The sequence below is a fragment of the Pantherophis guttatus genome, chromosome 11, assembly GCF_059756535.1.
Source record: "Pantherophis guttatus breed Tessera chromosome 11, ASM5975653v1, whole genome shotgun sequence".
Classification (NCBI taxonomy): domain Eukaryota; kingdom Metazoa; phylum Chordata; class Lepidosauria; order Squamata; family Colubridae; genus Pantherophis; species Pantherophis guttatus.
The window spans coordinates 7,033,634-7,048,341 of NC_142073.1; the positions used below are offsets into that span (position 1 = coordinate 7,033,634).

The 14,708-nt window shown below is 41.7% G+C and overlaps 1 long non-coding RNA gene across 1 annotated transcript; it reads right to left on the reverse strand.

Annotated features, from left to right (window-relative positions):
* Positions 1 to 410: 410 nt before the first annotated feature.
* On the reverse strand, positions 411 to 10,242 carry LOC132709257 (uncharacterized). Its single transcript, XR_009620293.2, has 3 exons — positions 9,489 to 10,242; positions 5,519 to 5,618; positions 411 to 1,143 (listed from the first exon to the last, which is right to left on the reverse strand). It is a non-coding gene; the product is annotated as an uncharacterized LOC132709257 (long non-coding RNA).
* Positions 10,243 to 14,708: the final 4,466 nt, after the last annotated feature.

Sequence of the window (14,708 nt, forward strand, 5' to 3'; positions counted from 1 at the left end):
GAATAGCAATAGCACTTAGAGTTATGTACCACTCCATAGTAACTTTACAGCACTCTCTGGGTGGTTTACAATGTCAGCATATTGCCCCCAATAATCTAGGCCCTCATTTTACCAACCTCGGAAAGATGGAAGGCTGAGTCAACTTTGAGTTCATCAGGATCGAACTCCTGGCAGTGGGCAGAGTTTGCCTGCAATACTGCATTCTAACCACTGCGCCACCAAGGGCTCCTCAAAGCTTTAGCTATGGCTTCACCATCTTCCTAAAGGCTTCTACCAAATCATGTTTCATATGACAGAAGAGTGAAGTGAATAAAGAAATGACTGCAGAGTCATCACAAAACTACAGAATAAAATAAATAATATAAAATAAAATAAACAGACATGAAACTTGAGGGTTTTTTTTTCTCCCTTTCCTGGTTCTTTAGAAGACAGATCCTGGTATATCTTTTTTATAGAGCATCAGCTGTAGAGAAGATAATGGATGAGTTTACTTTTCTGGCATATTGCAGAGGTATACAATTACATATTTATTTATTAGTTAGTTAGACTTCTATACCACTTCATAGTGCTTTACAGCCCTCTCTAAGCGGTTTACAAAGTTAGCATATAGCATATTGCATAATAGCATATTGCATTAACATTAGCATTAGCATATTGCCCCCAACAATCTGGGTCCTCATTTTACCCACCTCGGAAGGATGGAAGGCTGAGTCAACCTTGAGCCGGTGAGATTTGATCTGCTGATCTGCTGAACTGGCAGTCAGCTGAAATAGCTGCAGTACTGCACTCTAACCACTGAGCCACCTCGGCTCTTTATGGCTTCAGACACACACACACACACACACACACACACACACACACACACACACACACTGAATGCCAAAGTTTTGGGTACCACTCCAGAGATTCACTACATGTTTCATCTGAATAAAAAAAAAAGCGGGGGGAGGAGAGTGAATTATTCTGTACATGGCCGGAGAGAAACCATTTAAACTGAAATGATTGAAACTTTGTTTTATCTTCTATGCTTGTCTGCTATATTTGAAAGAATGTCTTCTTCAATGTGCCACTCAGATCTGCAATAGGACTTTCAGCTTAGAAAAGTCAAAACTGTTCACCTGGTAATTATTTCGAAAGTCAGACCTGAAAAGAAAGGACCGCAATGTTTTGTTGTTACCAAGGCTACTTTGGACATTCACCATAAATGCATTATTAACTAACTTGCTTTAACTAATGGATTGTCAAGGAATTCAAGGTAAACTTCTGAAAATTATATTGAGGTCTATTAACAGTTCCGAAATAAATCTGTGCCGCTTCTACTTCTACAATCTGGATGGTGTGCGCTGACCTTCAATTTTTTCCAGCACTATCTTTTTATGTTTTCATAGAATTTATAACGCAAAGGTGAAAAGAAATGTACTCGCTTCTCAACAGCTTCATTTCATAGTCTTGATCCAAGATGTAAGCTAGAACATAACTATCCTTCCAAATTTACATTTCTCCAAATTCTGCAATGCAATCTTTTAAAAAATGGGTATAAACCAGTGGCGGGATTCAGCCAGTTCACACCACTTCAGGAGAACCGGTTGTTAACTTTCTGAGCAGCTTGGCAAACTGGTTGTTGGAAGAAATCATTAGGACAGAGAACCGGTTGTTAAATTACTTGAATCCCACCACTGGTATAAACATATATATTTCATTAGTGAAAAGTTTGTACAGGTCTACTTAATGTTAGGGAGATTAGCATGTATTTGAACAGGAGGAGCTGCATGCTAAGATAAATGTATATATAAGACAAAACTGCCTCATATTTTTAAAAAAATCAGTGAAATGGAAACAGAACAAAATGAGAGAAATCAAAAGCCAAAATCAGCCTATTCCAAAATGATATTATTAAATCATCTAATAAGATTATTCCCAATCTACCTCCTCTTATCTAGATGTTATACTGCAGAATCTTTTCTAATCTACTAATACACTCCTTCAATAGGAGGAGTGTATTACCAGGAGCCCTGGTAGCGCAGCAGACTAAAGCACTGTTATTAACATCACTGCCTGCCAGGGCCGGATTTAGATGAAAAGAGGCCCTAGGCTATTCCACTTATGAGGCCCTCTCACCTATAGTGAAAGTGTAATTTTAATTTTGCTAACAATTTGAATGTAGGCCCCTCTTGATCTTGAGGCCCTAGGCTGAAGCCTAGTTAGCCTATAGGAAAATCCGGCCCTGCTGCCTGCAATTACTGCAAGTTCAAATCTCACCAGGCTCAAGGTTGACTCAGCCTTCCATCCTTTCTAAGGTAGGTAAAATGAGGACCCGGATTGTGGGGGCAATAAGCTGACTTTGTATAAATATACAAAAGTATGAAGGCTATTGCTTAACGCATTGTAAGCCGCCCGGAGTCTCCGGAGAAGGGCGGCATATAAATCAAATTAAAAAAAAAAAAACACTTTGTGTCAGTTCCCCCCCTCCCAAAAGAATAACCTACCGGTATACTGTGATGTGAGAATATCTTTAAGAAACAAGAGGAAGAGCCACAACGAAGATAATGGTCAGATAAGAGAAATCTGAATCTAAAATAGGAATGTAATTTGAGAAAACATCTAAGCTTAATTTTCTCTCGTTGTCTTATAGATAAAACAAAGGGAAGGGTAGATGCTTTTAAATTTGCAAGATTCTGTTACTGTAACAAAGTTAGTAAGTTAATAGTCACGATTTAAGTTTTTTAGTCTGGTCTACTTCAAAGGGCTGACACAAAGACGCATAACTGACTCAACTGCAAACAAAGACCACTACAGTGGTACCTCAGTACTCCACATTAATTGGTTCCGGGAGGCACAATGAGTAGCAAAAATGATGAGTACCAAACAAATGTTTCCCATAAGAAATAATGTAGGAGTCACAAGGCAGCTGACACCGACAAATTTTAGCTTGTGTGTTGAGTATCAAACAAACAATGAGTGCCGGGACAAAATGTTCACGTCAAAATGCGTTGAGAGTATCAAATTTGATGAATTTCAAAGCAGTTGAGTACAAAGGTACCACTGTTCTTTGAAACCTCAAAAAAAAAAAAAACTATTTCTATTGCAGGAGCTGTGGTATAGTTAAATTAATGTCACCCCTGCAAATTAGCTCCATTTTCTGAAGGCCTAGCAAATCTCTCTCTTTCTCTCATTTTCTAAGATTATGAAGGATTTGTTTTATATTGGCAGAACTACTGACATCTACATCTTCCGATTCCAAATCTCAGCAAGCAAAAATTAATTCTATTAAATGATTAGCTACATTGGATCTTTGGTAAATGCTGTGAGGAACTAACCCCATCAGGGGGTTTCTGCAATAAAACTTAAATGTTAAATACTTAATCTTTTTTTTTTTCCTTCTTATGTATTTTCTGATAAGTGACAATTAGATTTCTCTCACCCACGTTATTTCTACATTTGGAAAGCTCGTGCATTGCTGATGAGCTAGGTTCAAATTGGTGGGTCAGAAGCGGAAAAAAAAACCCTAGGTTTTGTTGATTCTAAGTCATATCTAAAGAAGATGCAACAGGAAGGGTGAAAATCAACTAAACCTTACAAAACATACAGGGATGGCACTCGTTAAATGTATCCTTTCGGACCGAAATCCATAGAGTGGAAATTTTGAACAAAAGGCCATTCTGGGGATCAGAAGCACAGATTGCTCACTTTGGTAGAACTTGGCTTGAGTTGGACACAACTGGACAGGAGAAACCTTCACCTTTAGATAGACAGCAGAAAGTGCAGCTTGACTATTGTGACCCATGACTGAAGGAGAGGTGCATTCTGTAATAAAGATGTTAGCCTTTTTTTAATCCAATCTTCCTTTTTTTCTTGGACGACTAGATGTCATCAGTAAGGCAACTGACTGGACTTTGGAATTACCGTAACTACCGTATTTTTCAGAGTATAAGACGCATCTTTCCCCCCCCAAAAAAGAGGGTGAAAATCTGGGTGTGTCTTATACTCCGAATGTAGCCCCGCCCAGCTTCTCAAACGGAGGTTTCAGAGGCTGAAAAAAGCGTCAGAAAAGAAGCTTCAGAAAAAAAAGCCCCCAAACAGAGCTTCAGAAATAAAGCCCCCAAACAGAGCTTCAGAAAAGAAGCCCCCAAACAGAGCTTCAGAAATAAAGCCACCAAACAGAGCTTCAGAAAAGAAGCCACCAAACAGAGCTTCAGAAAAGAAGCCACCAAACAGTGCTTCAGAGGCTTTTTTTCTGAAGCTGTTTCGGAGGCTTTCAGAGGCAGGAAAAAAAGTTTTTTCTGAAATGGAGTTTCAGAAATTTCAGAGGCAGAAAAAAAAGCAAAAAAAAAAAAAAAGCAAGGCATAGAGCTCACAACCAAGGAACCTGTTGCTAAAATTCACCTCTGGGAACAGCTGATTGGGAGTATTCCGGGAGGCCGATCCACCTGACAATCAGCTTTTTTCTTATTTTCCTCTCCAAAAACTAAGGTGCGTCTTATACTCCAAAAAATACGGTAGAATTAATTCTATGCAAGACTGCATTTGCCGGGGCTTAAATGATTCTCCCTTGGACTGTACTTGACTTTCTTGGTGATCTCACCAGTCTGATACTTTCACTGACCCGATGGTTCCCGCTGTTGTGAGAACAGGACTCCCCTTAATCTATGTCATTAGCAGCGGTGAGATTCAGCCGGTTCAGACTGGTTCGGGCGAACCAGTAGTTAAAGCCAGTGGCTGGGCCTGCCCACCTGTCCCGGTGCTATCCCGTCTTATACAATCGCCGTGGTTTTGATGCGGCGTGCATGTGTGCAAGTCGCATGAGTGAGAGCGAAGCAAGCCTGCCCGTGTGGTCACATATTCGATTCTGGGAAAACTGGATGTTAAAATTATGTGAAACTAACCACTGGTCATTAGCTAGAGCAAGGGCAGAGGTGGGATTCATCCAGTTCGCACCTATTCGGGAGAACCGGTTGTTAACTTTCTAAGCAGTTCAGAGAACCGGTTGTTGGAAGAAATCTCATTTTGTTTTTTTTCCGCGTTACAGGGCTAATCCTGTAAGGGAAGTTAGGAAGGAAACATTCTGGTGTTATTTCTAGCCTAATCTTTATTTCCCTGCTTACAGAAACTGCCTCTCTGGTTAACCCTTATTACATTGTAACAGCTAAGGCATTACAACGTGAGTGAGTGACATTGAGTTGGCCATGCCCACATGGTCACATGACCACCGAGCCACGCCTACCCAGCTGGTCATTAGGGCAGAGAACCAGTTGTTAAATTATTTAAATCCCACCACAGAGCAAGGGTGATCAGAGAAATGCAGTGTGAAGACATCAAAATCGGGATAAAGTCATGCTAGATAAACCAGGGAAGAAAGGTTTATCATTTTCATGGATATCGCTCCATGCCGGGGGGGGGAGGGGGCGGGGAATAGTCCCTCCTATCCTAAAAGATGCACAAAATCTCCAGAAATTCTGATTCACAGACATTTACGGCCCGCAACCGTTCCGATTCCAAACATATGTGTATGCTAAAATACCTTGGAAAGAGGCCCATTTGTTCATCGCAAAAATTGTTGACAAACCAGGCAGTTGAAAGGTAGAGAAGTGATTGCCGCCTGTCTCTTTTGACTGATGCGTCTACAGGAGACACAAAAAACACAGGCTTACAGAAGGCTGACCTTGCGCTGTGGGTGATCCGTCTTCATGGAACCTGTCATGTTCACACAAGGATCAATTTCAGACAAAAAGAATCGGGCCTGTAAAACAAGAGGTCCTTGGACATCCTTAAAGAGGAAAAAAAAAAAAAGATGTTCAAAAGCTTAAGAAGGATCTCACCTTACATTAAAAAAAAAAAAATCAGCACAATCCCCTGGCTGTTTTCTTCTACCTTCTAAACTGATAAACATGAACTCAGACTCCCCACTCTGTGGATTTCCAAGATTCCCCACCTCCCTCTGTCCTTTTAATCCATAGGGTTCAACCCTCTTCATGCAAGGAGAAAATAAGTTTTATCTGTAAAGCTGGTGTAGTAAAGGGCTTAACCAGGGGTGAAATGTAAAATTTGTTACTACCGGTTCTGTGGGCGTGGCTTGGTGGGTGGGTGGGTAATGTGACTGGGTGGGCGTGGCCAACTTTTTTTTTTTTAACTTTTCAAAGCATTTTTTCTAATGCTTTGAAAAGCCTCTGCCGATCAGGCAACTCAGCTGGGATCGTCAGAGAGGCTTTTTAAAAAATACCTCTCTGACGATCCCAGGTGAGTTGCCTGATCGGTAGAGACCTCTCTGCCGATCAGGCAACTCAGCTGGGAGCGTCAGAGACTTTTCAAAGCATTTTTTTTACCACCTCTTCCACCAAGAGGTTGCAAGAAAAAAATGCTTTGAAAAGCCTCTGATGATCCCAGTTGAGCCGCGCGATCATCAGAGCCTTTTTTTTCCCTACTTTTAAAAGCATTTTTTCGTCAGAAGAGGTTGTAGAAAAAAATGCTTTTAAAAGTAAAAAAAAAAAAAAGCCTCTGATGATTGTGCGGCTCAGCTGGGCATGGGGGGGGGGGGCTGCAGGGATTTTTGCTACCGGTTCTCCGAACCACCCACTGCCATCGCTACCGGATCGGGCGATCCGGTCCGAACTGGGAGCATTTCACCCCTGGGCTTAACCCTTCTCTCCTTCTCTTTTTTCAGCTTAGATGTCTTCCCCAGCAAGCTGATTTTCTCTTTGCCTACACAAATAGAGGTTTCATAGAATTATAGAGCTAGAAGTGGCCATGAAGGTCTTCTAATCCAACCCCCTTCCCATGGCAAGAGTCCTTATTCCATCCCAGACCAGGGGTGAAATGCTACCGGTTCGCTCCAGTTCGGGCGAATCGGTAGTGATAAAAACTACCGGTTCGGGAAAACCGGTAGTAAAAATGCTTTAAAAAGTTTTTAAAAGGTTCCAATGATCAGGTGCTTTGAAGAATAACTTGGCTCCTACTTCTTTGTGGAAGCCCCTGAGATATCATAACTCTGCTATCATGTCATCCCTGGTCCTTCTTTTCATTAAACTAGACATACTCAATTCCAACAACCGTTCTTTATATGTCTTAGCTTCCAGTCCCCTAATCAGCTTTGTTGCTCTTCTCTGCACTCTTTCTAGAGTCTCCACATCTTTTTTTTTACATTGTGGTGACCAAAACTGGATGCGGTATATACCAAGCGCGGCCTTACCAAGGCCTTATAAAGCGGTATTAACACTTCACGTGATTTTGATTCTATCTGTTTTATATGGCATTGGAATGGATGTCTCCAAAGAAACTTGAAGTTGTCATCAAGTTTGGCCTTCAGGGTGTCCTTGTTAAAAAAAAGACATGAGTTTGATTCTTATGTCGGTTACCCTCAAGGACTCCTTTTCTGCTTTTTGTGATGCCCTATCTAATTCTGCATACCAGTAGGAAGAAGAAGGGTTGAAATCCATGGGATGATTTAATTGCTTTTGTTTGTTTTTTGTTTTCTTGTTTTGGTTTTTATTTTAGTGAGGGTAAGCTGTTTTTATGTTTTGCGCACACTGACAGTTCGAGCCGAGATTTCTCTCTGGATTCTGAAATGGTATTAAAAAAAAACAACACAGCAGACAAACAGATCTGACGGGAAACATTGACTGATGTCCAATATTCACTTATTAAAGAATATAAATGAAGCAAGGAGGGTTGAAAGCGGATTTGATACGTCCATTTGGGATCATTTTTTGGAAGGACAGGAATAGCAGCATATTATTAGATGCCAGAATACTGTTATTCTGAGCGATGCCAAGTGAATCAATATAATTCTGTCAGGGTGGGTGAAAAAGGAAGAGCTGAGCAAAAATAAAGAAGCATTGCATTGCCAGAATTTTTTTTAAAAAGAGGTGAGATATCAGTCTTCGTCATCGTTGCTAGTCTTTTAGGATGAGGTGGAGGTAGGATATTCTTCAACCGGTAAATACTGAAGTCCTCGACTTACAACAGTTCGTTTAGTGACCATTCGAAGTTCTAACAGCACGGAGAAAAGTGACTTATGACCGTTTCACACTTATGACCGCTGTGGCATTCCCATGGTCGTATGATCCAAATTCAGATGCCTGGCTACTGACTCATATTTATGACTGTTGCAGTGCTCTGGGGTCACTTGATCCCTTTTTGCAACCTTCTGACAAACAAAGTCGATGGGGAAGCCAGATTCACTTAACAACCGTGTTTCTGTGTTATTTATTTATTTATTTATTTATTTATTTATTTATTTATTTATTTATTTATTTATTTATTTATTGGTTTGATTTATATGCCGCCCTTCTCCGGAGACTCAGGGCGGCTTACAATGCGTTAAACAATAGCCTTCATACTTTTGTATATACCTGCTTAGTAGGGCTTTCGGGCCCCCCCAAGCGGTGTTCTTTTTTATACAAAGTCAGTTTATTGCCCCCACAATCCGGGTCCTCATTTTACCTACCTCGGAAGGATGGAAGGCTGAGTCAACCTTGAGCCTGATGAGATTTGAACTTGCAGTAATTGCAGGCAGCTGGTGCTACTTAACAGTGCTTTAGTCTGCTGTGCCACCAAGGCTCTTGTTACTAACTTAACCATTGCAGTGATTCAATCATGACTCAGAAGAGAGCTGGAAAGGACCTTGGAGGTCTTCTGGTCCAACCCTCTGCTCAAGCAGGAGATCCTACACCAGTGATGGCTAACCTTTTTGCCGTCGCGTGCCAAAAGCGGAGCGAGCGTGGAGGGGTCGTGCACGCACATGCCCACACCCATAATTCAATGCGCCCCCCCACCGTGCATGTGCACACGACCCCCCCAACACTCCCCCTGCTTTTGGCATGCGAAGGCACGGTGGGCCCAGTAGGCCCATTTTTCGCCCTCCCCAGGCTCCAGGGGCTTTCTAGGAGGCTGGGGAAGGCAAAAACGGCCTTCCCCACCCTGTCCAGAGGCCGGAAATGGCCCATTTCCTGACTTCCGGTGGGACCAGAAGGCCCATTTTTGCCTTCCCCAGGCTTGAGGCTTTCAAGGAGCCTGGGGAGGATGAAAACAGCCTCCCCACCCCTCTGGAGGCCCTCCAGAGGCTGCAAACAGCCCATTTCCCAACTTCCAGAAGGCGCTGGAGCTGAGCTAGGGCAAGCTCGCGTGCCTACAGATATGGCTCCGCGTGCCACCTGTGGCATGCGTGCCATAGGTTTGCCATCATGGCCTTACACCATTTCAGACAAGTGGCTGTCTCTTCTGAAAAACATCCACTGATGGAGCACCCACAATTTCTGGTGGCAAGTCATTCCACCGGTTAATTGTTCTCACTGTTAGGAAGTTTCTCCTTAATTCCAGGTTGCTTCTCTCCTTGATGAGTTTCCATCCATTGTTTCTTGTCCTGCCTTCAGGTGCTTTGGAAAATAAGTTGACCCCCCTCTTCTTGGTGGCAGCCCCTCAAATACTGGAGTACTGCTATCATGTCACCCCTACTCCTTCTTTTCTCATCAAAAAAAGGTCATAAAAGTACTCACCAACTCGGCATCCCAAGGGCAATGGTGATGTCACCGGCTTTAAACCCGGAAGCATCTCAGCAAGCAACAAAGAAACAAATATTTCAGCAACACTTAATCAAATTGGGGTTGAGATGTATAACTGGGGGGGGGGGTGTTTCACCAAAATCTGATTCCATGGCAATTCCATTCCGTCTCTTGCGGAGGTTTCATGGAGATGTTAAACAGAGGTGCAAAAATCCTGGAATCTCATGGCAACTACCCTGTTAAGAACCCTGGGCTCAATCTCCTCCTCCCTGGCGCAGTCTACCCTAGCCTCCATCCTATCTCTTTGGATATACTTTCCCCAAGAGAAGACCCTTGGAGCCAGTAAAAAAAACTGCTTCTGCTTTTTGTTGTCTTGCTCTCTTGATTGACGAGAATGTCGGTTGTCTTCTGCTGTCTTGATGGACGAGCTTGCCTCAATATATCGTACCATATATAATCTCAAACAGATATTACAAGCTGCAAGTAGACATAGTAACACAGAACGGGGGCGGGAAACTGTACAGCAGGAACGATGCCACATTGCATGATAAATTCTTCTCGCTATTATAGGGGTTGCCCATGAACATTGGTGGCATAGATGCCCTTTCCAATAGCAGCTGTCACACTTCATCCCACCCCAATCCTTTCTTCCCTATCAAAAGCTTTAATGCGGCACGTCAAAGAGCCCCTATCTTTATTCTGAGTAATTAAGGGAGAATTATTGGCAGCTATGTAGGAACCAGCTAACCAACCCATCCCTTCCACCAGAAGGAAGTAGATAAATCAAGAGGAATAATGTCAACAAACTCCTGCGAACATCCAAAAACCCGCAGTGAAAGCAGATGGCAATAAAAGCAATGAGATAAAACAGCTTACTGGGAGTTTACCCAACACAAATGAAAACAAGGCATGTCTCTATGTAGCACGTGTGTGTATGTACGCGTATAGGTATGTGTATATGTGTGTATGTGATATTTGTATGTGTGTGGATAGATAGATGATAGAGATAGATAGATAGATAGATAGATAGATAGATAGATAGATAGATAGAAAGATAGATAGATAGATAGATGATAGAGACAGACAGACAGACAGACAGATAAACAGAGATAGATAGATAGATAGATAGAAGATAGATAGATAGAAGATAGAGACAGGCAGACAGACAGATAGACAGAAATAGATAGATAGATAGATAGATAGATAGATAGATAGATAGATGATAGAGACAGACAGACAGACAGACAGATAAACAGAGATAGATAGATAGATAGATAGATAGATAGATAGATAGATAGATAGATAGATAGAAGATAGATAGAGACAGACAGACAAACAGATAGAGATAGGTAGGTAGGTAGGTAGATAGATAGATAGATAGATAGATAGATAGATAGATAGATGGGTGGGTGGGTGGGTGGGTGGGTGGGTGGGTGCGTGGATGGAGGAGGACCCCAAAAGAGATTTTGCTTTTTATGGTTTTCGTGTATTGATATTCTATCAAACATTCCCCCTTGGCGTTTCTCCATCTCTTCCGTGCCATGCCCTCCGTTTAACTGACAAGCATGCAAGATCTCACATAGAGTGATCTTTTTCAAAAGACATAACGAAAGGCTTAATCAAGCATGACTTCTGAATGAGTTGCATATCCTAGTGGTTTCACTAGATGTATCTGGAAGGAAGGGAAACTCGCATCTGCCTTGGAAGCAGGGAGCTTTATATAACCGAAAGAACACGGTTGAGGGAGAAACATTCAAGGCAGGAGTGCAACTTGTATAAGAAAGTATTCTAGAGACCGAGGCATGCCTAAGATCAAGTAAAGATTAGGTTTCTTCCAGAAATTGTGATAAGAAGCTTGGGCTTACTTGTCTCAAAGGTGCTTTTTCAAAAGGCAACAAGACTGTGTTTTTTTTCCTTGAGGAAGAAGAGGTTTCGCTCCTCATCCAAGAAGCTTCATCGGTTCTGGCATTCATGGCTAAAGCAGACTAGAAGTCACCATCTCCTGGTGATTGGCCCAAAGTCATCCAGCCGGCTTTCATGGCTAAGGTGGAACTAGAACTCACCATCTCCTGGTGATCAGCCCAAAGTTACCCACATCACTTTCGTGTCTAAGGCAGGACTAGAACTCACCATTTCCTAGTGATTATTCCCAAAGTCACTCAGTCAGCTTTCACGGCTAAGGTGGGACTAGAACTCATCATCTCCTGGTGATCATCCCACAGCCACGCACCTTGCTTTCATGCCTAGGGCAGGACTAGAACTCACCATTTCCTGGTTTCTAGCCTGTTACCTGAACCACAGGACTAAACTGACTCTCCGAATAGAAACATAAAGTTCTCCCAGGGAATTATAGTTTGGGGGAGAGGAGGTTTAATACCATCCACCTAGGTTGCCCGCTTTGTTTGTCCCTGATTGTGCACAGCAGAGGGCTGTTAAGTGCTCGCCTCTCCCATCCCACCCAGCCTGTCCTTTGAGGATCATGCTTTGATCGTGTTTGCCGTATAAAAGCTAACCGATGTTCTCAAGTAGCTGAGCTTTTACTGCCATGGGCCTGGAGGCAACGGATGACCTATTAGAAGAATTCCAGTTGACTAATTTGCTCCTAGCATTGAAGAAGAGATGCCAAGCATGTTAATTCTGGAGGTCACTTGGCGTTTGTGAGAAGATTGATCTTTACAATACATAGAGGACTCTCCCTCCCTCCCTCTCTCTCTCTTTCTCTTTTTTCCCCCCTCCTAATGGTTTCTTTGCCCCGTCTATAAAATATATGTGCACGCTTTTAATTTTCTACCATTGAATTTCAAATAGCGATAAGATGCCCTGAGCTGGAAAGAGGTGGAATTAAAAAAAAATATGTTGCAAATAAATATGCACCACAAAATCTGATTAATGCAGCGTTATTGTAAAAGAAAATAGATATTTAAAAATATCACAGACCTTACTTATCATAATATCATAAACCTTACTTTTATAACGGGAGTATAAAAGAAAATACTTAGTCACTCAACATTCCTGAAGCTCTTGATGTTTGGGGATGACCTTGTTCAGGAGAAAAGGCAGTACGGTACCAGCAGAACAAGTTTACCTTGTGGAAGGTCCATAGTTACTGTATATCCCCTTCAGTTTCACACCTGATGAGCAAGGACTCCTGAGTAATTTTGGGAGACAGCCAGTCAGTTACAGATGGATTCTGCTCATATGATGCACAAAGCCACAGGAGAATTATTGTCCTACCATTTTATACCACTGCTGTTCTCAGCTCTTTATCCAGAGTTAGAGGTCCAGCTAAGTACTAGCCTAAAAACCTAATAGTAATACCTATTTTGGATTTGCAGAGCCTGAAATTTGGAAGTGAAGGATACAGTTTGGTGGATTTTAGAAGAAAACCTCCTATACTACCACCTCTTACAATACTAGACAACACAGTATCAACAGTAGAGTCCTTCAAGGTTCTAGGTTCTATCATATCTCAAGACTTAAAATGGACACCTAACATCAAAAACATCATCACAAAAGCTCAACAAAGAATGTTCTTTCTGCGTCAACTCAGAAAGCTCAAACTGCCCAAAGAGCTGCAGATTCGGTTCTACAGAGGAATTATTGAGTCTGTCATCTGAACCTCTATAACTGTCTGGTTTGGTTCTGCAACCCAACAAGACAAACACAGACTTCAAAATGGATAATTAGAACTGCAGAAAAAACAATTGCTACCAACCTGCCTTCCATTGAGGACCTGTATACTGCACGAGTCAAAAAGAGGGCTGTGAAAATATCTAGAGACCCCTCACATCCTGAACATAAATTGTTTCAACTTCTACCCTCAAAACGATGCTATAGAGCACTGCACACCAGAACAACTAGACACAAGGACAGTTTTTTCCCCAATGCCATCACTACTTAACAACTAATTCCCACAATACTGTCAAATAATTTACTAAGACTGTATTACTATTATTCTTCTCTTCCTTACTAGTATCTATCTCATCCCACTTATTACTATAACCATGTCGCTTGTATCTTTCAATTTATATTGTTTTTATTTTTTACAAGTACGATTTGATAGCTTATTAGTAACCTTGACTATCACTAAGTGTTGTATCTTTTTATTCTTAATGAATGTATTTTATTCTCCTTATGTACACTGAGAACATATACACCTAAAGAAAATTCCTTGTGTGTCCAATCACACTTGGTCAATAAAGAATTCTATTCTATTCTATTCTATTCTATTCTATTCTATTCTATTCTATTCTATTCTATTCTATTCTATTCTATTCTATTCTATTCTATTTTCTATTCTAATCTAATCTAATCTTATTATATTCTATTTTCTATTCTATTCTTGTCTATGATTCTATTCTATTCTATTCTATTCTATTCTATTCTATTCTATTCTATTCTATTCTATTCTATTCTATTCTTTACTCAAGGTTAATTGGTTCTAGGAAGTGAGTTGAGTATCAAAAATGATGAGCACCAAACATTTTTTCCCGTAAGGGAAAATATAGTGAGTCACAAGGCATCTGACATCAACATGTTCTAGCTCTGGGATGGCGAACCTGCAGGTAGCACCCTCTCTATAAGCACACAAGTTGTCACCCCAGTTCAGCTCTGTCGTGCGTATGTACGCGCCTCCCGCTGGCCAGATGGTTTTTGGGTCTCTGCCACGCATGCACAGGTAGCGGGGCACATACATGGGGGGCGTGGGCATATGGGAGCCCTCACACACATGCACAGGGGGCAGGGGGCATGGGGGGTCCCACACACACATGTGTGGGGGTGGGGCGCAAGCACAGGGGGGCACGTGCGCATTGCATTTGGGAGGTTCGGGCATGCTTTGGGCACTCGGTCCAAAAAAGGTTAATCATCACTGTTCTAGCCTGTGCATTGAGTACCAAACAAATGATGAGTATCGGGACAAAATTTTCATGTTGAAATGTGTTGTGTGACCATTTTGATGAGTCTCAAAGCAGTTGAGTACCAAGATACCATTGTATTTACCAAATTGCATTTTGATATTGAATAGATCTGCTCATCTTGGATATATTTTCTGGTTGCCTACTCTGAATAAATCACTCTTCTTAATTTCCCACATATATTAAGGTGGGATGGACTGTAAAATCGTAGAGTTGGGTAGAGACTGCCCAAGCTAGTCTAACCCTCTGCAATGTGCAAGAAAAACCAATTAAACCATCCAGAAGAGGTGGTTGTCCA